The sequence below is a fragment of the Rhodnius prolixus genome, unplaced genomic scaffold (assembly GCF_049639745.1).
Source record: "Rhodnius prolixus isolate KJV_2025 unplaced genomic scaffold, Rpr scaffold_10, whole genome shotgun sequence".
In the NCBI taxonomy this organism is placed as follows: Eukaryota; Metazoa; Arthropoda; class Insecta; order Hemiptera; family Reduviidae; genus Rhodnius; species Rhodnius prolixus.
The window spans coordinates 11,003,821-11,027,972 of record NW_027411615.1 but is presented as its reverse complement, the minus strand read 5'-3'; the positions used below and the strand labels follow the sequence as shown (position 1 = coordinate 11,027,972).

Below are 24,152 nucleotides of genomic sequence, written 5' to 3'. Positions count from 1 at the left end.
TTTTTTTAAGCGCATCAACAGCTGAGGTTATTAGCGCTTGGAGCTTTTTTCAGTGCACTGCCGTCCTCCGGACAGTGTTCTCTCGTTACAGACAACACTGTCCATCACCGGACAGTGAGCTGTAAGAAGCTCCTAGGAAGAGAAAATCTAAGGGTCAGCTGCTGGATTCGAACCCGGGACCTCCGCGTGGGAGTCCAGTATGCTAACCACATATCTAATCCCTTCTCTATTATCATTATTATTATTATCATTATTATTATTATTTTTTTTTTTTTTTTAAGCGCATCAACAGCTGAGGTTATTAGCGCTTGGAGCTTTTTTCAGTGCACTGCCGTCCTCCGGACAGTGTTCTCTCGTTACAGACAACACTGTCCATCACCGGACAGTGAGCTGTAAGAAGCTCCTAGGAAGAGAAAATCTAAGGTTTAGCAGCTGGATTCGAACCCGGGACCTCCGCGTGGGAGTCCAGTATGCTAACCACATATCTAATCCCTTCTCTATTATCATTATTATTATTATCATTATTATTATTATTTTTTTTTTTTTTTTAAGCGCATCAACAGCTGAGGTTATTAGCGCTTGGAGCTTTTTTCAGTGCACTGCCGTCCTCCGGACAGTGTTCTCTCGTTACAGACAACACTGTCCATCACCGGACAGTGAGCTGTAAGAAGCTCCTAGGAAGAGAAAATCTAAGGGTCAGCTGCTGGATTCGAACCCGGGACCTCCGCGTGGGAGTCCAGTATGCTAACCACATATCTAATCCCTTCTCTATTATCATTATTATTATTATCATTATTATTATTATTATTTTTTTTTTTTAAGCGCATCAACAGCTGAGGTTATTAGCGCTTGGAGCTTTTTTCAGTGCACTGCCGTCCTCCGGACAGTGTTCTCTCGTTACAGACAACACTGTCCATCACCGGACAGTGAGCTGTAAGAAGCTCCTTGGAAGAGAAAATATAAGGGTCAGCTGCTGGATTCGAACCCGGGACCTCCGCGTGGGAGTCCAGTATGCTAACCACATAGCTAATCCCTTCCCTTCATTATTATTATTATTGTTATTATTATTATTATTATTATTATTATTATTATTATTATTATTATTATTATTTGGCGGGTATTTGGAATTTCCTAAATGACTGTAAAATCTCTTCTCATTCTAAACTTTTTTTTTGTAAATTTGGATGAAAATAAAAGAAATCTATTTTCAAAAGAATAAATTTAAACTGTTTCCACGCCCACACTCAACTCGGCCATTCTCATTAACAACAGTAAAATGAAAATGTTACTTTAGAAAGCGAATACATGTGAAAATGTAAGAAAATTCACTAAATATGCGATAAAATCCTACACAGACGTCAAATAATGAAAGGATTGTAAATTACTTCATACGCCGAAATAATTTTAAAAACCAATTAGTAACTATATCTGCAGTTGACATCATAGCCTCAGTATGTAGGTGTAAACTGGGTTTCAATTTGAAACAAAGCATACATTTAATTTAAATACAAAACGTGCGACATTTAATTTAAATTGTATGAATAGAAATAAAAAGAAAATAATAATAAAACCAAAAGCTTAAATCATAAATTGTAATAAAGGTCCAATGAAGATTTCTTCAAAAATAGCTTGCCACAAGAAAATAGGTAAGTGATTGTAGAAATGATTCGTGGATTGGCCGCACTGAAGACAGGCGAAGCCCCGTAATGCTGAATTTATCCCGCAGGCGGAGTCTCACAAAATAGACTATAAACATAATTGAAGCCTCACTCATTAAATAAAACTAAGTTCAAGCAAAGCGAACACTAAAACAGGGATTTATTGATCGTGAAGATTTATTAAAAACTTAACAAAACAAATTAACTAAGAGCCGAACAAGTATTGATAAAATGGGCAATCAAACTTACGAGGGTCGTTTGAAAAGTCCGCGCAAAGTCAGAGAGATAGCACCACTGGCGCGTATCGAGGTTATGTTTAGTTAGTAGCATCTCTTGGAAGAACACACACCAAGTTTCAGCCAGATCGGTCTATTTCTTTGTGTTTGGCATTCGTTTGAATCGAGGAAGTCGAGTGATTTTCAAAAAATGGACGAAAAAGAATTTCGTGTGTTGATTAAACACTACTTTATGAAAGGCAAAACGCCTCAGGAGACTAAAGAGAAGCTTGATAAACATTATGGTGACTCTGCACCTTCGATTAGAACAGTTTATAAGTGGTTTCAAAATTTTCGGAGTGGCCATATGGGCACAAGTGACGCTGAACGTTCTGGACGCCCTGTTGAGGTTACTACTCCAGAAATCATTGATAAAATCCATGATATGGTGATGGATGACAGAAGAGTGAAGATGCGTGAGATTGCTAAGTGCTGTGGGCATCTCGAATGAACGGGTACATAATATTTTGCATCAACATTTGGACATGACAAAGCTATCCGCAAGATGGGTGCCGCGATTGCTCACGCTTGACCAAAAACGAAATCGTGTGAAGTGTTGCATATTACTCATCGTTATTGGACCGTTTGAAAACCGAGCTGTAAGAAAAACGCCCACGATTGGCCCACAAAAAAGTCCTTTTCCATCACGACAACGCACCAGCTCACACCTCAGCAGTTGTGGTCGCAAAATTAATGGAAATAGGGTTCCAACTCGTTTCACATCCCCCCTATTCTCCAGACTTGGCTCCCTCGGACTACTATTTGTTCCCTAATATGAAGAAATGGCTGGCGGGAAAAAGATTTTATTCAAACGAGGAGGTGATTGCAGAAACGAATGGCTATTTTTCAGACTTGGACAAATCCTATTATTCGGAAGGGATCAACAAACTAGAGCAGCGTTGGACGAAGTGTATAAGCCTAAAAGGAGACTATGTTGAAAAATAAAAAAGGTTTACCCCAAAAAATTAAGTAGTTTTTATTTTTGCACGGACTTTTCAAACGACCCTCGTAGGCTGTATATTGGACGTGTTCAGGTCCCTAAAGCAATTGATTGCTTCAGTTATGTTTATAGTCCATTTTGTTAGGAACTGCCAGCGGGATAGATTCAGCAGTTCGAACCTCATGTGGTTAAATCACCTGTCTTCAGAGCGGCCATTTCGAAAATCATTTCAACAATCTCTTTAACTTGTTTTGCTGTTCTTTTTCAAGCTTCAATTGATGGCCACCATGATGTGGCAGATTTAACAATTTGTTTTTTGCTATTTTTACCACCAGTGGTGCGTTTTGCTTCAAACTCGAAATTGCATCAATACATTTATCTCTCCTTTATCATGTGCAAGAAAAGAACCACACATTATCCTGAATTTGTAATTTTCGAGAGAAGCTTACCAACCCTGCTCTCCAAAAAGTGTCCCAATTAGAAATGATTCAAATAAAAAGTTGCAGGCCACTACAAGCACAATTCTTTTACGTAGTTTCAATAAAATCGATGAAGGCTTTTTATAGATAATAAAAAAATCAATTCTGAGGTAATTCCAGAAGAGGAATTGCGATTGATAAGTATAGCTGCAGTAGGATGAGATATTTGTTCATGATTTTTTTTTTTTTTTTTAATCTTTTATTGGAATTTACCACTGCAACAGTTGTTGCAGCAAGCAAATATGGTAAAAGAAAAAAAGAAATAAAAGAAAATCATGAGTGGAGAAGGCACCCAGTGGTGTCACTCCAGTAACGTGCTTTGCTCTCACGATAAGAGAAGATCACGAGGCCATCTTCTCTTCAATCTCCTAAGAGGATTACCTGGTAATGTGGAGGAAGATAGGTGTTCTATGCTGTAGAGGAATGAAATTTGAGAAAAACGAGTGTTAGCAAGATCTGTAATGAAAGGGATTTTGAGATCATTATGGCTAGTGACGTTAGATACATAGAACGGAGCGTTAAGAAGTTTTCGAAGTATTTTTGACTGTAATACCTGGAGGCGTAGTGAGTTGGAACGCTTAGTCGATCCACCATACTTCGATGCCGTATGACCAAATAGGTCGCAGTAACAGTAGATATAAGAGTCTTTTGTTATGTAGGTTAAGTTTCGAACGTTTGTCAAGTAGTCTGGCGAGAAGTTTTTGTAGCGTTGGTTAGTTTCTTGTCTTTCCAGTCTAGTATGGGGATTCCATGTCATGATTTTTATTATTATTATTATTTTTTTAAGCGCATCAACAGCTGAGGTTATTAGCGCTTAGAGCTTTTTTCAGTGCACTGCCGTCCTCCGGACAGTTTCCTCTCGTTACAGACAACACTGTCCATCACCGGACAGTGAGCTGTAAGAAGCTCCTAGGAAGAGAAAATCTAAGGGTTAGCAGCTGGATTCGAACCCGTGACCTCCGCGTGGGAATCGAGTACGCTAACCACATAGCTAATCCCTCCCCTCATGATTTGTTAAATATATATTTTTAAACAAAGTGTAACAATTTAAAAACAGTACACATTTTAAACAAATAAATGAAATTATAACCAATATAAAAAGATAAAGGACAAAATGAAGCGCAGATAATCATCTAGAAAGTAGCCCACATTTGGAGAGGCTCCATTGGTTTGGTCGCACGATACTAAAGTTCCTTCCCAACAGTTATCCCTCAATTCAGCTGCAGATCTTTCACCCTTCTCTACACTTTTAGTGCAGATGTTCACCACCATGTGCCAAAGAAGGGATGTTCAGCTTATGTATCCTACTGTTGTATGAAGTATGTTTTTTGTTTTGGGGATTAAATAAAGAACATTTCAGCGAGCTCTATTGGGGCAAGTAAATATTCAAATGAACCCTATCTGACCGCTTACTTCTTTATGAAGAACAGTAGTTATAAATACTGGTACATGTAACATCAATAAAATTGCCTCGAGTTTTTTTCATTTTCTCAACTCCATTTAATGTTTAATTGACTTCAAAGTAAAATAAAGAATCACAACCGTTTCATTAGATTTTTCCATGTTGAAGATAGCTTTTCTTTACTTACTTGGTGGAAAAGACTGATTTAGAATAGAGAAAACAGTAAAGGATGACGCCATGAATAAATCATGAAGCTTGGCGATTTATCTTTCTAATCCGCTGGATTCCTCTTCTACTAGTACTCGAGTTTGGCGCAACCACAGGTTCGATTCTTCTACCATTTTTGGAATCTGCACTGAGATAATAGAACATTAATTTTTACAACGGTTTTAAGATACCAGTAAAAGCAATTGCTTAGTACTTGTTTATTTCATCTGGACAGCTGAAGCTGCGATGTCTGATTGTTATAATAGTTAAGATTGTTACACATATTTGATAACGGTGACTATAGCAACCAATTTAATGTGTTGTTTTAATACCTTCTAAGTGGTAAAATAGGATCTTAAGTGGTACATTAGAGTATAGAAAAGTTCTCTTAGAACTGTAAAAATTAATTTTCCAGGCACAATGTTTCAAATAAAAGTTACAGGCGCGTGAATTTAAGCAGTTAGATGGCGGTAAGTTCAGAGAAACGGTTGGTAAAGCATGAATTTCCAGTTGGTGAACTAAAACCTTTGCGATGGTGGCGCCTGAGGTGGTGGAACATCAAGATCAGACTTTCTGGATTTTAAAAAGTTCTAAACACAAGCGCACATGCTCGCGCACCAGTTCAAAACACACTTAAAAAAAATATATATATAAGATTTCAATACTTGCATTTGCGATGAAAAATAAAAATCAATTTCGAAAATTAGATGATTCCTTCGTAGTTCTCAAACTTAACAACTCATATAACAATTGTACTAACTCTACTTAAGTAAACCGAGAACATGTTTACATAGAGGCTAGTTAATGTTTGTTAAGGACATGTACAGTTAGTTTGTCTATATATGTACTAACCAAGCTAAGTAAACCTACTCATATTTATTCACCCTAGCGTAAATTTTGCGAACTACTACTTTGTAAACATTACTTGCAAAAGCAATAGCGTTGGAAGTCAAGAAAAGATGCAAGTTTCTCCACTAACCACATTCTCTCTAACAAGGAAGGACGCCACTTTTCGAGTCAACCACCCCCAATTACATACCACTTCAAGAAGAAGGCGTACCACTTCAAAAAGTAAGTAAATTAAAGTTAGTATTACTTCAAGCATGTGTGATAGCAGTGGAATAAGGCGAATAGTTGAGAATTTGAAACAGAAACTCAGTATCCAGACATGGGAAATAATTTAAAATACTAAAAACTGGTCTGGATCTATTGGATTTATCCAATGTAGTATAAACCACGCAAAGATCCAATGTTGACAAGTTTGTTCAATAACCTGCCGATCTACAGAGAAGACGTAACTAATTTCAAACATTAGGCAGACCGTTTTTATGCCAATTTTTGTAGCCGATATAATTGTTTAACTAGTTAGGATTTGTTTATTTGTGTTCATTGCTCATATTATATTAATCCAATGATTCTAATCATTAAATTAGTTATTTCAATGTGTTCTCAACTTTTAATTCCCAAGTCCTTACTTACTAATTCTATTCCTTGGAACAAATTAAAGCCAACTACTTGGCTTTTCTTAAATACATTAAGAAAGTAAACCAACCACTCTATATTGGCTTTACGACCTACTGTGGATAAGGTGTCGTGTTCAGAGGCTAATAGCCAACATAAATATCATTAATTTCCTATCATTTTATTTTATTATACCATTAAAATAATCCTAGACCAAGATCGCGTCAATCAAAGCCAATTCCACAATAAATTTTAGTTTTACGATTCCGCGTCTCTAATCGCTGTTCCACTGTCTAAGACGTTGACTTCTCCGTCCAATAATCACATACTTCATTCTTAATCATTTAATCATTCTTCGTTGCTTACTAAAAACCATAGGCTCGATTCACGGTAAATATTTCAAATACATATGTCTGCATTTTTAGTAGTGAATCAGGAATGTTATTACTTTTCATAACTGTATTAGACGATTCACAAACAAATCCCACACAAATGGACACACACCACACTCAATCAAATACGCAAAGACATGACGACACGAAGGAAGTCAGTGGTAGCACTGAATTTTATACACTAAATGAAGATTAGGAGTTACTTCTTTCAACAAGTCTAAATCTCAAGCACACCGTAATAAAAGAAAAATCAACTTATTAAGGTTTTTAGGCTAAATATTGTTATTGAAATATACATTAAAGTATTAGACGAGAAAGAAGTTTAGGTTATAGTAGAGAAGATGGGATAATTAAGCGCTCTTTAGTGCTTCTCAGACTCTCCTTTGAAATACTTCATTGCGTTGAGGGTTAGGGAGAGTTAGCGCTGACAAACGAAGAGATCGGAAGGGATAATAACTGTATGTTTCAGTTGTATGATTGAAATGGAAGATGAGTACATATAATAAGGGGAGTTTGCTTGTAATTCTCTATTTTATATGCATATGAAGTCCCAATTGTAAATGAATGACTGAATCTATTTTGTGTTATGCACCATATTGCACAAACCTAGCACAGTAATTTAGGAAATATCGTGCCTCAAATTGTTTTTTAATAAATATATCAGGATAAATGTTCAATGGAAGGGCGTCAACATGGCGGCTTTTCCTCATTAACTTTATTATTTTTTTTTTTTTTACAACTGCAGTCCATTTCTGCAACAACTGAAGCTGATAAAACATGATAAGTAGCATGGGGAAATGGCTGCTGAATTGGTGGATTTCCTGGCAAAACAGTAATTTGCGAAAGTAGAGTGTTAGATTGTGAGGAAATTGAGGCTTGAAACTTAGCACAGCAGGATCTTACAGCTTCAGAAACATGAGGAACAAGGAGATCTCGGTGCTAGGTGGAGTTAGATACAAATTAAAGGAGCATTAACGATTCTACGGAGTCTTTTTGATTGAAAAGATTGGATTTTTGTAGATATTGGAAGCTTAGGCTGAGCCCCAAAGTACCATTTCGTATGTCTAGATAGGTTTGAGTATCATGGTGTAGATAAGTGGTTTGTTTTTTAATGAAAGCTTAGATCGTCTGTCGACTAGAATCTAGAGAGAAGTTTGAATCGTCTGTTTAGTTCTTTTCGTTTAAGTCTAGTGGATTCCAGGTCAAACAAGTCCACGAAGAGTCCTAGGTACTTACCACAATCTGTTGTGGGAAGAGGAGTGAGGTTTAGGTAAACGGGTGGAAGAATAGTTAGCCTTAGGGAGAATGTAATGTAATTACATTTTTCTGCAACCATGTAGGGAAGTTCTCATTACTCAATTAAAATCAGCTGTGTAATGCCCAACTTCCCACACTAGTGGGGAAAAATTCCCATTAGTGTCACTTTCCGCACTAGTGAGTGGAAAAACTTTATTGTGCTTCCTTGATATAAGAAGTTTTGTTATTAACATAAATATTTTCTGTAAAACTTTAATAAGCTTATTTAACGTAACTAAATAATTAAAAAACGAATATTAAAAAATAAAATAAAAATTGAAAGTAATATAGAAATAAAAATAATACTTTAATAAATAATTAGATATTTTTAATTATAACAGTTAAAAAGGTTATAGTGTTACCTTATAGAAATTTAAAATGGATTCTTGTGATTCCTGTTTAGAAAACACTCCTCCATCAATAAAAGAAACAGCAGAAAATGTAATAAGTAATGTAAATACGTAAGTAATGTTAATAATTGTAATATAACAAAAAATGTTTATAATAAATAAATTACTTTTTGTAGACTGTAAAAATGAAATTTTTAATTTTTTTAGTTAATAAATCTAATGGTTGCAGAAAAAATATAATATTTAACTCGAGTGTCAAGTATTTTCCTCACACTCGGCAATTTGCACTTGCACTCGCCTAGCTTCGCTCGCTCGTGCGTGCAAACCCTGCCTCGCGTGAGGAAAAGTACTACTTTCCACACTTGTTAAATAAATAACTATTGTTTTCATTTGAAATAAATAAAAGACAAAAAGTAGATGCGTTCTAATTTCTCGCCTCAATGACGTAACAAATTGTCCTCCAAAACTGTTTCGTTGGAACCCAAAATTTATCTACAAATTTGGAGTTTTTCTCAAATTTACTTTCTTTTAATAGTACAATAATAATGTGACTTTTCTTTATACTAACATTTTGCAGTTTTCAATTTCTGAGTTACGCTCAGTATATACATACAAACAGATACATACAGATTAATGAGTAAAAACACTTTTTTTTCGGACCTAGAATGCCGAAATGCCCTAAACTCTGCACGATTGCATACCTTCCCTTTCAAAGTGAGTAAGAGGAAGTAAGAAGAAAATATTAAAGATAACCAACTTTTAACGGGGACCAAACGCAATCATCTTATTTCCGCATTTATTTTGAGTTTAGCGAATTATTTTTCAGTTTTAATTTTAGGAAATTGCAGATTAAAATTAATTTTTAAGAGTAATTTATGAGAGTGCCTCTTTTAAGAAAGAAATAAAAAACACCTTTTTGAGCTTTAATTAAGCAGGAAAGATAATTAGCTAACAAGTTTTTAATCTAATGATTTATATACAGCTTCTATCACTAAATGTACGCTTTGCCTAATTATAATAATAGATCTTTTTGTAAAGACTTGGGCTCTGTTTATTGTTGAAACAAAAAAGGCAGGCAGCTGAATCGATTCGATTAGTGTCCTATTGACTCATATCAACCAGAGACTTCCTTTTGAAATCTAAGATTTATTTTCATTTTACCACCACAGTTAAAGAGAAACTGAACGAGGACAGAAACTAGTATGCAGCTTTTACAAGAGAATAGGGGTTGTAGAAGCGGTTCTACAGTAACAAGGAGAGTGATATGAAAGTCTGTTTGCCGTTGTTATTGCAAGGAGTGGAAAATCTCTCATTGCTTGTGTGGCCGGGGAATTCAGGCATAGTATGTAGAATAATCTGTGCCTTGTGTATGATGGAAGTTCGAAGAACAAAACCCACTGCAACAAATTAATGAAGTTGTTATTAGAGAAGGAGTTACAACATCCATTCATCTGTCATGGCATGGATTATACTTGATCGATCATCCTTCCACTAAACTTAATTATCCAATGAAATCGTGTAACGTGAGGGGAACAGCTCCATCTTGCGCTTGTATTAGGCAATGTTCACAACGTTAACGTAATTAGCAATTCAAACCAACAGTTCTTCATCTTAATGTAACCATTCAATATGGCGCGAAAGGTTTTAAAGTTGCAAAATTACAGAAATTAAATCTAATTTTAAAACATATCAATTCTTACAAACAACAAGAAGTAATAATTTATAGGAATGATTTTGTTAATTTCAATCGATCTTATCTTCAAATGTAAAACATTAATCTTTAAATTGTGGTTTAATATTTTTAGACTAATTTCCCCTCTTATTTATTGTGAATATTCTCTTTTTAATAGGCCTCCAAATAAATGAACTGAAAGGAATAAAAGTTCAATTTATCACACTTTATATTATCACAATTCTTCCTTATTCAATCACTAAAAGAAGCTACAGAATTCTAAAAAGAAAAACAAAAAAAATATAGACCTCCATTTTATATAGATTATCCAATGAAGATTTCTTTGCTACAGGCGTGGTCACGTTTAATGTGGGCGTGGCTAGCTAACACCGGCCTGCCTTCCTATTGGCTCCACAGACTGCCTACATTTTACATCATTCTCCATTGGGATTGGTCAATTTTTGGTATTGCCGATTATTTCTTATTAAAATGCATCTTAAATTTTGTTTAAGAATTTTTCCCCCTTATTTGATGAATTTCAAAAAATGCTATTAAAAAAAAAAAAATCAGGTTATCAAAAATATACTAAAAAGCGAGTTATTTTTTTAAACGTAATATTTTCGGAACGGAAATGGAAAAGTTAAGGATTGTTTATTGAAAAATGAAAAAGAAAACTGTTCATATTGTTCCCTTATAAATTCGCCATTGTATAGGCTGTCATATAACTGAACAGAACTGAATTGTATGGTTTTCAGGATGTGTTCTCCATTTGCAATTCACTCAGAGAAATTGACGTGCTATTTAAGGTATAAACACTCTCCATAAAAAAAAATCTACTCAACCCAAAACTTCCGCTTATGAGAAAAATGAGAAAGTAAAACTGTTAATGAGAAAACTTAAAACATTAGAATCCGCCTTTCTGCTCCGGTAATTACAAATAGAGCTATTTCACTGTTCCCATTAATTTGCTTATTTCTGATTGTCGTCAATCTATTTAGTCTTTGGATGGGCTAGCAAGGTGAACAATTGAGCTGCTTGATCGTACAGGAAAATTGCGTTTGATCATTACTCATTCATTAAGTTAGAATAACTAGTTAGGCATACCTCAGAGATAGTGAGTTTAACAACGATGTAAAAAGTAGGACATTCCAAATGGAAAGGATGGGGATAACATACGAGTGTTATGGGTTTATCAGACCAGAGTGCAAATAGTCGAGAGTGCTGCAGGCTGCAGAACATAACGGTGCTAAACACTGCACTTCTGCACCAAACTAACCCCATCTGCACGGTGACAGTAGCAGGTGTGTTATGGGAACTGCAACTCCAAACTTCCCCCATGCTATCGGGAATACACAAGGAGGGTGACACTTCCCTTTACACGGCTATTCCACCTCTAGGATCTTCATGATTTATGTGATTATCAACTATATGTACTCTGAAAACTCCCCCCAAAATATAAATTTAAAGGTAGATGAAAAATATTTCATCATTTATCAAAAATGGTAAATATGTTGTAAATTTAAAAAAGGGAACATTATGTTTTGTGAATAACATCTTTATGGGGAGGATTTGGTACAGTGGTTAGGAGAGTGGTCTTGAAACTAGTAGGTTACTTGTTCGAGACTCTTGTAATTATTAAAAAAGCGTAATATTTAATTACTTCAAGCCTCAGTCTACAACCCTAATCTGCCAGTTGAGCGTAATAGTTCCCCTGGACGACTCTCTACTTATGAGAGTCCAATTTTGAATATCGTGTTTTCGCTGCAAACATTCTTGTTGAGGTTTTCCCAACCGAGAAAAAAGTATCTTCTTCTTCTTCTTCTTCTTCTTCTTCTTCTTCTTGCTTGGCACTATAGTCCATGAAGGACCTTGGCCGCCTCAATAATGCTGTGCCATTCATCCCTCTCTTGGGCCGCTCTTCTCCTTCTTCTTCAAGAAGGTAAGTTCAAATTGTTATTTTTGTTTTATTATCAAAATAGTGGTAGCTATCCGAACTATATGAGCTGTTATTTTTGAAAGTGGTATAAGTCCATTTCTAATAGTTATAATTAAAACAACTTTCTTATTGCTATTATTTTTGATTATTGCTACTTCAGTGTACGCTGCTCGATGCTAACTGTAAAAGAAAAATAAGTTTAAAATATCTTTTTTTGCTTTAAAGATCTTAACGAAGTAATTTTCATTTTTATATTTTTAATATAACTGAAATTAAATTCGTTATTCGTGTATTTAAATGTCTTCATTTTAATTATTACTTTTTACATAAAAACCCATTTCACTAAAGCTATAATGTCTATAAAAATATGGACTTAAATTTACTCCTGTTTTTATTTCTTGTAATATGTTATTTTTGAAAGTGGAATAAGTCCAATTGGAGCTAAAAAAAAATCGTTTATTTTTTTAAGAATTTTAATAATTATTATTCCATAATAAAATTTAAAAGGTGTACAGTGTTAATAACATCACTTGAATAGATTAAGGTTTACGAATATTTTTAAATTAATTCAAATGCAAAACCTTAAATATCTCGATACATGGAAAAATGGACTTATTCCACTTTCAAAAATAACAGCTCATTTATTGCTTCAAAGGGATGTATTGCAGCAATTTTCATTTGTGAATCAGTTCTTACGTCTCCAGATAGCGATGTTTGCAGTATGGAACCCCATGGGTGCTGGTAATATGGAACCCTGTTCTACACTCGCAGTAGAAAAATTTCATGGGGTTCCATATTGCAAGCATTACAAGCAAATCGCTTATATTTCTGGGAAAAAAACAGCAAAAGAATGTAAAATGGGGCTAAAAATAACTGCAAAAATATTCATTGCACCTAAACCCACTCTACGGCGACTAATATACAGGGTGTATACGGAGGTGTGGTCGAAACTTCGGGAGGTGATTCAGCAGCTCAAATGCAACAAAAAATATTCTCTTCACTTTGGCCCAATTCTCAATAGTGTACAAGATATTTGCATTTTTAACTTTTCCGTCGATATTCGCGTTTTTGCCATAAAAATGGCCGTAACTTTTCTATCCTTTAACCTACAACAAATCTGCTTATTCCAAACGAAAGAGCATTAAATTTCCTATAAATGTGCTCAATACAGAGCCTCAAAACGATTCTTATAAGAATGAAATTTTTACTTTAATGACTAAAAAATTCGTTTTCGATGATTTTTGTTAAAATTTTCAACTGTATTTTTTCAATGATTAATGAATCAAGTAGTCACATAAATTCAGCAAAAGTTGGGCATTTATTGAGCTTCAAAATTGACATTTGAGTAAATTATTAGTGAAAAGTCAAAAACTGAGACTTTTAAAGTACAAATCTGTACAAAATTTCGATTCGAATGACACTTCATTCATGAAAATCGGTTCACGTGTCGATAATTTGAAACGATTGCTATACTTCCCCTTAACAAGTGTAAGAGCAGATCGTCGCTTTATTGTTAGGTAGGGGAGCCCTAACCCTATCATCCTACCAAATTTTATCAAAATCGGGCCAAGATTTACAGAGTAATTAGTAATAATAATTTTGGAGGGGGCCTTACATAAAGGGGGCTAACTCCTCTCCCATTCGATGTACAGGGCCGAGACCCCCAAAAGGCACATCTACATAAAATTCCGAATCGAATGACACCTCATTCATGAAAATCGGTTCACGCGTTTAGGCGCTACGTTGTTTACAAAAAAGGTAACAAGAACAACAACAAGAAGAAGAAGAAGAACAAGAACATTTTTTGAAAAAGCCGTTTTTGCTCATTTTCGGCAACTTTTTTCTCGAAACCTATTAGATCTGGGTGGTTGCAAAAAAATTACAGTTATAAAGGAGGATTTGCCCTATATTATAAAGAAAATTTGGGAATTTTATCTTTTATAGAAAAATAGAAAAAAATTGTCAAAGTTGGGTGTTTTTCAACGTTACACTTTTTCGTGCAGTTTTTGATGGTCAACCTTTATTCAACTGTCCTACCGGACAGTTTTAATAATAAATCATTTAGACCAGATTCTTCAGAAATAATACTTTAAGAATAATTAACTAAAACAGCCTGTGGACTTGTATCTTTTGGTAGCATAACCTTCGTTGGATGGTTGTTAGGTTTTTGTTTACAGAAAATAAAGACAACAGTTATTTCTCTCCTTTCACATGAACCTGAAAGCAGTTAGAGCAAACTGGCTACCATATTGCTTTGCAAGTATGTAGAGAATAGCAACAATATTGCATGAAAGTTTTTTTATTATACAGTCAGAAATACGGAAGTTAGACATAGACAAACGGAAAGCAGCTTAACTTTTTTTCCTTTATACATGGAAAAGTATTCTACTTCCTGTCTACTTATATCAAGAAGAAAACTTTTTCCATCTCACTGAAAGGTATAAACTGCAAAAGAAAGCCATCTGGTGTTTTTCTTTTTTGAAAATATTGCGCAGATTTCCGTGAATGAATTGTACTCTAATAATGCGTTTTATTAATTAACCAAGTATAAACATGAATCAATCAAGTAACACCTTTAATTTTATCGATAGATATTAATTACTTTAAGAAGGAAGGTTATTATTGAGGGCTTCCAGAACATAAAGAAGTAAAAAGGTACTGTTTACTTCATTTAACTCAATGACTTTTTTTTTTACAAAAAAAAACTTTTTGAGAAAAGAAGATCAAAAAAAATGTTACTTTAAATAAAAGAGGGCCTCAATATTACAACATATTGGCAATATTGATCAAATTAAACGAAACAGTATTGCAGGACTGCAGACATTGTCCAGTATCTTAGCTAAGCTTCTGATAATAATCTTAATTGTGCTTATACAATCTATTTTCCACATTTTGAACCGAGAAAACTCATTATTATTGGCTTTTGGTCACTTTTCCATAGAACGGTTCACAGATCCACCGTACCCAGTTTAAAACGAAACCAATAGCAAAAGTTGAGCTATTAGTTCCTACCAGGTCAAATCAAGGCTGGTTTGGGACAGTCTAAGTGCCCTGAAGGAAATTAGTGACCAAAATAAAGGTGTTTCTAGTTTGGGTACCTGGTCATTCAAGAGATAAGAGAAACGAAGTGGCAGATTTATTGGCCCGGGAAGGCTCTGCGGGACACTTCGTTGGCCCGGAGCCCTGTTTTGGGGTTCTGAAGTGTGTTAATACCATTAACTTATGGGTGCAGAATAGATCTCAGGAGTGGTGGCTTGCCACCACTGGGCAATGGCAGGCGAAGGAGTTTATTAAAGGCTATTCGCCGGTGGCTGACTGCAGAATTAATCCGTCAAGGCCATAAGGCTATAAGGATGATAACTGGCCACTGCAGGCTCACAAAACACATGCATTGCATGGGCCTGGTAGATGATAGCCTCTGTAGGTTCTGTGCAGGAAGAGGAGGAAACGGCATTGCACGTGTTGTGTCAGTGTGAGGGGGCTCGTGTGGCTAAGGATGTTACTTCTCGGGGGAGGAAAAACCAAGGCCTGTGAGCTTTTTCCCAAGAGTCGCTCTCCAGTATTAGGAGTCTGATTAAAAGGACGGGTCTGGAAGGCGAGCTTTAGAGTGAGGGGAGCCACAATAGATCCAAAGGGGTCGCAGTGGCGTAGGCCTTGAGGCCGCCCTATTTTAATTTAATCTAATCTAGCAAAAGTAAATCTGCCTACAAGAAGAGAAATGAACAATCAATTTGTTCAGGAAAACTGGCAAAATTGAGGGTGCCTGAGGTGAAAAACACTTTTCACGTAGTACACACTAGGATAACCGATTATAGTTATTGTCCTATTTATTTGGGTTTAACGGAACCCACAGGTCCAACAATAAGTTCATCATATAACAATCCATATATTCAGCCAGCAATGGATACTCTTTACAGACATTCTGTGAACAATCTAGCTAGCTTAGAGTTTACTGAAGATCATTTAACAATTAGTGGGTTTGAATTATGTCCCAGTGCTACGCAAATCTAATCTAACCTAATCCATATACAAAATCCGACGAAACTATTTCTACATTTTGTTTTATGATCAAGTAAACTAGAGAATTTAATGACTAGAATAAAATGTAGAACTAGATAGGCAATTTAAACTACTAACTAGTCTAGTAATAGTTTGAATTTAAACTGTCTCCTGTGACATTGGTTTTTATACCAATTCGCATTGTGTTTGTTTTATCTTTTGAAAAAAACTCTTTAAGTTTGTAGGAATAAATCTTTTTTGAATTCTATACTTGACAAGCTTACCGACACTCTGTCTTATTCGAATTTTTTTTTAATTTTTAAATTATTTCAATGCCTTAAAACTGTATCAAATCCTCAGCTTTTTGTCTGATTCACCTGGTAAGAAAACTGAATGCGTTATAGTTATTTAATTTTTGATAATATTATTGCAATTACTATTTTTCTCTCATAATGTACCAAGAGCTCTAAAAACTCTAAAATGGTCTTTTCGTACACCCAAATATATGTATTATGCAGTACTTAGAGCCAAAAAAAGTACAACTGAAAGCAAAAGATTTTGCAACAACTTGAGAAAAGCATCTCAAAAGATCAAATGATCGCAAATGAGGTGGTTCAATGGTTCTCTTTTCTATGAAAATCTGAGGTAACACGAAAGAAAATAATAATAAATAAGAAGCGCAAGAATTAGCGGTAGAGTGCAGTACCTTTCAACTTATTCTGTTCCCATTTAACAGAACATGAAGGTAATTGATACTTCGGGAAAGATTACTGACCATCAGGAAGGAAATCTTCTAAAGAAGTCGTTAGAAAAAGGGCAGACGTACGGAATTATCTACAATTGCTCCCAAATAATTTCAGTTACTTCTAGGATTTCAAGTTAGGGTCTGAGAGTGCGATTCTATCAAGCCAGTAGGACAAAGGCTTTATTTAAAATAAATAATAGCGATTATAATCCCGCGGGGCATTAGAAAATGGTGAATTCAATAAATATTTGTATTCAAAATATTTAAAATAAATAAAGCGATAGGAATAGGTGATAGTCCAATTATTGATAGAAACGAAATTAGATATTTTGTAATGCCACTAGTTGTTGGCTACATTAACTTGCCAGCAACAAATGTAAAATATTTAACTTCATGATGACCGCTTAAAAACCGTTAACTTCAATAGACATTGTTACATGTTCTAGATCCATTAGTTTCATGACGTCAGCTCACGTATGCGGTAATGAAAAACATGACTTTAATGTAATGTTAGACATGAACCAAGCACGTTCTTAATAACTGGCAAAATACTGCATATAACTAAATTATTAATAATTATAACTATTCATTATTTACTGATGATACTATAATTGTATAATGATCGTAATGTTCAATTGCCTTCTTCTTTAGATCCTAAATTTAACAGTCACGTTAAATAATTTTATATTTTCTTAAGTCGTGACTTAATTGCAGAAAGACTTGAGTCTTTATTGTAAGACTTCCATGAAACGACATTAAAATCAACTTTAGTAACATCATCATGGGCTTTTCCACATTTCCATCCTAAGATAGATCGTAACAATCAATGACATCGGTTGGCTAATTACATAAAAATATTGTTTGAAGTTTTTGAAACGATAAATCTAAATTATTCGCCGATAAATACACGGAGTTATTACGGGCACTACTTATATTTTGAGCCTTGGCAATACTGAGTGTTGTCAGGTGCTATCTGACGTTTCCACTTGAAAGTTTGACATTTTTGGCCATAACCTTCTTCAGAACGTTTTGTTATTTGAGCGCATGATCATTTAGCCGTGAAAAAGGTTTGTTCTCGTAGGATCCCACATAATCTGACAAAATCTCAAAAAGATGCTCGTGTCGATTGGTGCAAACAAATGCTTAAGAAATACAATGGCGTGCTTCAAAAGACGTGTATAAGATTGTAACAAGTGACGAATCATGTATATATGCATATGAGCCGGAAACTAAACAGCAGTCGACTGTATAGGTGTTTCAAGATGAACCAAATCCAACAAAAGTTGTTCGCGCTCGAAGCACTTCGAAACAAATGGTCGCCTGTTTTTTCGGAAAAACTGGTCATGTGGCAACAATGACTTTAGCGGAACGTAGAACGGTCAATTCTGAATGGTACACAACCATTTGTTTGCCGGAAGTCTTCGATGAAATAAGGAAAACAAACAAGCGCCGTCGGATCATTCTTCATCAAGACAATGCCAGCTGTCACACAACCGACTATTTGAGCACTCAAAAATCGAATTAATGGGTTATCCGCCGTACAGTCCTGATTTGGCACCAAATGACTTCTTTTTGTTTCCGAACGTCAAGAATAAATTACGTGGACAACGATTTTCGTCGGCAGAAGAAGCCGTTGACGCATTCAAAAACCATGTTTTGGAGGTGTCTCAAGCGGAATGGAAAAAATGCTTTGACAAGTGGTTCGAACGCATGCAGAAGTGTATAGATCATAAAGGAGAATATTTTGAAAAACAATAAGGTCATTTTCAATGACAAAGTACTGGTTTTTTTATTATTAGGCTCAAAATATAAATAGTGCTCCTCGTATCTGTAAATTGGAGATTGGAATTATAAGGTAACGACTACTACAGGTATAAGATGTGCCGAATTTTTGGAAGCCTCTAACAACTTGTCCAACCATGATTCAGGATTTCTTTCTAAGTTACGGTCTTTAGGACTAAAAATCCCATATGGTTCGTACGTACACATAAAACTTTATGTCTTTAAACAATTGTCAAACTGAATGTCATAGATAACTTTGACTTTATATCTGACAGAAGGAATACGATGTCAAATATAAGAAAAATCATTGATTGCGCCTAGTCGGACTAGAGGGTCAAAACTAGCTAACTTCTCTTTCTCTTCTAGAGGGCCTCTTTCTCTAGTAGTTTGTAACGAGAGAACATTAACTGAAAGAAGTTATAGTGACCGCCATTCGATTTGGCTGTTCAAGATCATGCCTTCTCCCTGCTGGCTCTTTACGTTACTTTCACTCTATAGCCTTTCGTCTATAAATGCAACGATTAATGAGTAAGAGAAATAAATGCAAAAAGTGGTCAATTGATAGGTTAGTTAATTTAGTATTTGATCTTGAACTGCCAATAGGAGTAGCGATAGCGTCAATGAAGCCACAAGAGTAAGTAGGGAACCTTTTCACAAGTCTGGATCATTTCATGAGATAGTTTGCCTTAAGTTCACAGTGCTTAACAAGGTAACCATCTTCACCAAAGACCATGAGAGCAGGAGTCTTGCAGAGAAAGTGCTCGGACCTAAAAGTGCGTAGCAAGGTAAAACCTGAAGAAAATAAAAGAATCAGAGCCTGATAGGTAAAGCCTGAACTACTGATTTTCTTAGGAAAAGAGGTAAAAATAAGTGCGAGAATAAAAAGATGAATGAGCTATGATTTCATCATTTTTTGCTACAAAGATATATTTTATACATCATACATTACATTATCCCTTTTACTGAAAATGAAAGTGAAAAAACTTCAAAAAAATTAATAAAAAATAAAAATAAAATTGAGGTAAATAATGAAACAGTAGATCCGAACGAAGCCTCCAGCAAACCTTAATAACTTTGGAAGTTGGTTTTCATGTTAGTTCAACTTTGCCAACAAACGCACAACTATTCGTACAACTTCTCCCCCTAGAATTCCTTCTCAGAGTTAATTAGACAGAGCGTAAGGAATTGCAATCCACTAAAACCGCAAGTTGCTAAAGGAAAGGCACTTAGACATAGTTAACAAAATTTGAATTTCCTTCTAATTTGTCAAAAATTATTATAATAATTCCAAAGAGTAAAACAAAAAAAGGTTGAATAATGTTTAAAGTAAACGTTTAGAAAAAAAACAAAGAAGATACATTAGTGACATTATTGTAACAGTTTCATCCCCTTAACAAGGGTTTAATGTGCTCAGGATTTAGGGAGCATTCACCGGGGCAAAGGTGGGTAATCTAGAGTGATATAGGGGCCACCCTTCGTGTAGTTTCTATTGCACTGCTGCATTTTGAAAACAATTCTTACAATGACAATTTTACCACAACTTTAAAACTGTCCGGTAGGATTGATTGTCAAAAAGTGCACGAAAAAAGCGTAAAGTTGAAAAAAAAAACACTCAACTTTGACAATTTTTTTTTTATTTCTCGCTTACATAACGGGAAATCTAAGGAAAAATCGGGTTAAAAATTGTGCGAAAAATTTGTATTAATACAATGTTTAGAATAATTACTCTTAAAAAAACCACAAATGTTTAAAATCTAAAACAGTAGTAAGCCTACGTCACAAATTTTCCAAAAGCCCACTTTCAATTCATGTTTAATGGAATTTGAGCTTATTTTTTGATTCCCTTTATAGCCAAGTATCTCCAAATTTAATTGTGCAATAAAAACTCTATGTTCAAACTCCTTTAAGTAGAAAATACGAAGTTAATAAGAGCCAATCGTAGAAGGCTTTTTTAAAAATCTCAGTTAAATGAGAAATCTAATGAGCAAAGTAGTTCTCCGATCATGGAACGCCAAATTTTAGAGGCACATTTATCTCTCCTTTTTAATCTAAAAGTACAGGATGTACTTAATACTGAAATGATACAATAGTCGTACCAACAACCCCTTGCCAACAAAACTAATAAAGGTTGAAGACAAAGAAGAGTAAAATAACTATATTAAGTTCAAAGTGAATCTTTGTGGTGGTTGTTGAGAATATTTCAAAAAAAATCCATGGAGTAAAGAGGATGAAGGATTTTGATCTCAAAGATGCCGCAAAGTAGAACTCAAAGATCACTTTTTCGAGGTAAGGGAATATCAAATCGTATATTTCTGGAGACAAATTAAATTTTGAAATTTTAACATCATGCCACTTTGATTACTGAGGCAGTGAATACAAAAAATTGCGGTATTACGTTCATTCAGACTTTTTCTTAACGTAATTTTTTGAAATCTTGAATTTGTGATGATGCATTACAATGGATGATGTTTCTAAAACTGTCCACTGCTCTACGCTCAAAAAATAAAACGTCTCGGCTACTTCTAAACGCTCAGTACCAAACCTTAAAATTTATTTAAATTAATAAACTCGCTAATTATGTGTAAAACAAAAGAAATTGCAATAATCAACCCCAAAAATACACAAAACGCGGCCCAATTTCCCAGCCACACCGCGCTAAAAAGGGAAAAACCAACAAAATATTAATGTTTAAACCGCCCTAAAAATAAGAAAAAGAAATGAGAAATGAAATTAAAACGGTTGGAAAGTGGGGAGTTTTAGAACAAGGTGGGTAACCAGAGTGGGATCGCCCATGCCCCTCCGAAAGAGAGGGATCGCTGAGAGGAGTGTTAGGAAACAATTTTGGTTAGGACGAAGAGGAGGCAGCAGTAGACGGAGGAGCAGTAGACGCGGTCGGGGACTTCGTCAGGCTATGGTCGCCAGGGCAACTCCCCAATGTACCTGCTGATCGTATACCCAGACTCCTGTGTATAACCCTCCATCTAGGTGTATCCACTTCCTCCATCATTTCCCCTTAACTTCACACTGCTGTTCACTGTCTTTTTTCAACCATCATAACCTTTCCGGTTACCTCTTACCATATCTGTAGGTAACAATGTCACGAACTAATGGAATCCTACAATACCATCATACTTTTAATTAAAACAAGCTTTTGTGCTACTGTTTCCGATTATAACGATGTTCTAGCTCCGTATATATGAAACACTGAATACCTGGTTTACACTCCTACACATAATAAAAACAAACATATTGTCCATAAATCTTCTTAAATAAAATCAATTAAAACCTCCTTTAAATAACATCAATTTTTTAAAAGGCAAAATAATTGGAGTTTATTCTTCATAAAAATCCCACTAAGTCAACATGGAGCCGAACTTAAACTGAATATACTGTAACCGAACAGCTTGTCGATAAAACTGGTCGATTGTATTGTTAATACTTAATCAATGGACTAAGTTTTCGCTAGATGAACATGCTTGAGGTCCTCGAACCCGGAAATAAAGTGTATGTATGAGAGGAAGAGGGAAGAAGGAGAATTGATTAATGTAGCGGAAATAGATTCCCACTGGACAACTTACACATTAGAAAAAAGAAAATAATGCTTTACATACATCACAAATTTAAAATTGTAACAAAAAAACATTAAATTTTAAATAAAAAAAGATTTTTTGTAAACTGAATATGACTAAAAAGTAAATAAATATTCATACTACGTTTTTAAAAACTGTTCAAGGTTTGGAAAAGCTTATTTTTTTAAAACGGGAAATGAATTCCAGAATCTACTGCCTGTAATAAATAATGGAAAGCCTTTTCATAGGTAAACGTGCGGAGTATTTGTATAATGAATTCAATCAAGTCAGCTCTTGTCAGTTGCGTTTTGATTTTAAACTTATAACCAAGTGTTTTGGCGAAGCTACGAGAGGAAAGGCCGGTGTTGCGAAAACACCAGAACAGTATGACTAAAAAATAACTTACTCCAACTTTCACGATTTAGCCATTGCAAAGATAAGGATGAAAAATAAACTTGTGCATCATTTCTGATATTAAATATAATTTTAATGCTAGAATTCTATGTTTTAGACTTTATTATTCTATTCAACAGTTAGAATTTTTGTACAGAAAACAGCAGTAATCTAGATGAGGCATCAAAAAGTGGAAACGAAACATTTTTCTACGATATGTCGATAACGCTGGCTTATTTTATTTAAATAAGTACACTAGATACGGCCTAGTATACTGTTCACAATCTCTTGTTGGTTAGTCTAAGACATGGGCCCCCAAACTGCGGCCCCCTGAGGACATTTATCCGGTCCTCCCCGCATTTCCGGAAGGGGTATCTGTTTCATTGGTAGTCAGTGAGAGGAGCACTATATGTGGCGATGCCGCAAAGCGCTGCGTCGCTCATGTACAGTACTACTTCCGATGACGCAGGACGCACGCGTCACGGCTCCGAAAACAGTGTAAAATAACAGCCAGAAGTAGGAAGAAAAGCAAAGCACTATAACTAAACCGGACATTGACCAAAACAGGAGCCAAAAGCAGGTCCATAATTCCCACAGAAATACTGGGCAGTTTGGTGATTTAAATTTACTTGTTCTTTATTTGAAATATTCTATTTGTTCCCGTTTTGTTTTTTTTTACTTTAAAATAGTTTGTTTTATAGTCCGGCCCTCCAACGGTCTGAGCGACAGTGAACTGGCCCCCTGTGTGAAAAGTTTGGGGACCCCTGGTCTAAGAAATAGAGTTCATATTGTCACACCAAAATTAACAGAATTAACGTGAGGAATGAATACTCTGTAGTTCTCTAAATAGAGTAAATTAACGAAGTAATTATGTTAATAATTATGGAGCTACCAACTCTATTAGCCCTCTGTCTTAGAATTATTTTGGCCACTGCTGTAAAGATAAATTTACTAGAAATAATGCCTTCAGAAATTATTATGAACATACTTTTTATAATTTAAAATTTAATCACAAACTTTCTACTAAATTGGAATACAAGTTTTGTATTTAGAAATAAATCTGTAGATGAATAGAGTTAGAAAAGTGAACCCTTATCTTAGGGTGGAAACCAAACTCGCCCTTGTAGTTCGTTAAGCCTTGAAGGTAAAGACTGGTGGTAACCGCCATGTATTGTTTGTAGAAAGGGTTGCCTCTAGAGACTGATTGTGCTACTCAATGTTACCTAAGCCCTTTTCTTTGCCCATTCATTTTCAACTAGTTAACGAAAGGCTGATCTTATTTAGAAATTAAGGAAATTATCGAAAGACTGAAATAGGGGGGGACTCTAAATAAGTGAAAAGAGGGAGAAGTTAAATATTCCGCGAGATTATTGAATATTCTGAAGTTTACAATTAATTTGAAGATAAAATGATACATCTTACAGCGAACGATTGATATATTGCGCCATTTTTATTCGCCGTTTATTTTTAAATTGTCTATCTGACCGAGAGATCTGGAACCATTGTGTTACCATCAGAAAGTGGTTATCTTTAACTATTGTATAACGGCATTTCGTTATTCCTGAGGCTTTCTTGAAGAAGAGACAGGATTTCAAC

The 24,152-nt window shown here is 35.0% G+C and overlaps 1 protein-coding gene across 5 annotated transcripts in view; it reads right to left on the bottom strand.

The window, feature by feature from the left end:
* The window catches only part of LOC141456979 (uncharacterized), a 300,169-nt gene that overhangs the window by 101,972 nt on the left and 174,045 nt on the right, over nt 1-24,152 (bottom strand). The window contains exon 1 of one of the 5 annotated variants that reach the window (XM_074133423.1): nt 4,942-4,964. The exons of the other annotated variants lie outside the window; for them this stretch is intronic. The gene's annotated coding sequence lies outside the window, so the exon portion shown is untranslated. Of the gene's footprint in view, nt 1-4,941; nt 4,965-24,152 lie in introns of those variants that run through there. 5 annotated transcript variants of the gene reach the window in all.